Here is a 2,181-nt window from a genome sequence, read left to right on the forward strand (position 1 = left end):
GTAGTATGGATACTGAAGGTCCTGCAACAGAAACCAGAGGAATAGGAAGCTGTAAATGCTCTATTCCCAACTAAGACTCGGAGGCACAACAGTGACGGGTGAGCCAAGAGAGATAGAGGGCTACAGCTGTATGCCATACGAGGTAGTTCTAAGAGAAGTTAAGAAGGAGAAACTTCAGTGTAACACTTTACTGCATGTACCTCAAGCCAGCGCTAGGAAGGAGACTACACAACCCATCTAATAGAGAGATCCCTGAGTTGCATCCAGGCTAGCTTGCTCCTATGCCATCTGTAATCAGGACCCTGGACTGCGTTTGCCAAGTAAAGGTAAAGAAACTGCACCCTGTTGTGTCTTTGCCTCCTTCCTGCAACATCCTCAGCACTGCTACATATCTGTGCCAAACACTGCACCCTCTTCCTAAACATTCCGCTACACTGCCCTGGGACTACAGCCCTACCTGTGGAGGGCTACACCGTCATTGCTGCACCCCATTGCTGCACCCCACCATCTGTCCCAGAGGATCTGTCTGCAGCGTCGGCTTAACACCTCCCTTGCCGAACACCACAGGTGGCGTCACGAATCACTTATAAACTTTATTTCCAACTCAACCCCTTTAACATGGGCACCCAGGGCCACGGACCAGGTCACCGCTGCTGTGACAATCCCCTCTTGAGAGACCGGCCCGGTACCGAATACTCCACAGCCCTGGGAGGGTGACCCATCAACACTTCATCATTGCAGAAATAAGACAGTAAAGGGATTATCAGGTGATCATAGGATCACCAAGATAGGATCATGTGGCTCCTGCTTCTTCCTTCTGGATTTGTCGCGTGGTATTGACTCCTCATCTGTGCAGTTCTATCTTATCCTTTAACTTGTTGCATATTGATCACTTTTCCATTGCTAAAAGTTCTTTGCTACAGTGCCCCCTGTCTGGTGACCGTGACCTGGAATTTTGACAGAAAAGACCAAATCCTCTTTGTGGGGATTAAGGAGATCATTCAGTAAAATCAACTGCCTCCAGACCACATATATTGATTTGCCAGCCTTTGAAAGCTAATTCTATGGACACCTTAATACCTTTTATTTGTTGCTGTATTTCTGAGATATCAGCATTTTAATCAATAAGCATATGAGAAAATCTGACAAAAAAGACTCTACCCTTTGTGAGTTTGTCAGTATAATGAACCCCCCATCAAGACTGCATTTATGGTACTTGCTGGCCTTCAACAGCTAAATCCATGGACATCTTTATATATTCTATCTGTTGCTGTACTTCTGAGATATCAGCATTTTAATTCATAAGCATATGAGAATATCTCACAAAAAAGACCATACTCTTTGTGGGGTTTAAAGAAAATCGGTCAGTATAATGACCCCCCCCCCCAGACTGCATATATGGTACTTGCTGGCCTTCAACGGCTAAATCCATAAACACCTTTTATATCTTCTGTTGCTGCAGTTCTGAGAAATTCTTATGCAAATGATGTGGTAAGTGCACTGGGTATGGCAGACCACTTCTCAATCCTCTGTGGCTTAAGGTTGTTTCCCCACCCAGCATCGTCCTCTTTAGCTTGATTGATAGCTCCCTGTCTGTGTGACTTCATGCTCCAGACAAGGAAATCAGACTGTGAGCTATCAATCAAGCCAAGGAGGCTGGTGCTGGGCAGAGGAAACAACCTCAGCGAGATGAGGTTCAGAAATCCTCTGTCACACTCATAGCACTTAATGCCTCATTCAGTTATTAAAAAAAATGCTGACTTATTAAGGTTTACTGCAACAAATAGAAGATTTAAAGGTGTCAATCCCACATGGTTGGGTTTTTTTTTTGGTAGGGGGGGAGGGTTGATCTTACTGATGGTTGAAAAGCAGCGAGATTGCTTAGACTCAGCCCTCCAACCATGCCAGTGCCAAACTGATCTTTACTTGATTTTTTTTTTTAAATCATTTTTTGATGTTTCCTGTCCTGTAGAGCAGCAATTAAGTACAACACTGGAGATCAATATACAGTATAGTGATTAGGAGAGACCAGATGCAGCAAAACAGCTCATGGGAATTTTAGGAAACAAAATCTCAAATTTGGGTGATACTAGTTGTAGAATGAATGCAAATGAGGTTTCAATGTTATATTTCATCAATGATTGTTTTATTCAAGTATTATTATAACATTTGCAATGATTA

The sequence above is a fragment of the Dendrobates tinctorius genome, unplaced genomic scaffold, assembly GCF_039654945.1.
Source record: "Dendrobates tinctorius isolate UK_male_01 unplaced genomic scaffold, ASM3965494v1 ptg000019l, whole genome shotgun sequence".
Taxonomy (NCBI): domain Eukaryota; kingdom Metazoa; phylum Chordata; class Amphibia; order Anura; family Dendrobatidae; genus Dendrobates; species Dendrobates tinctorius.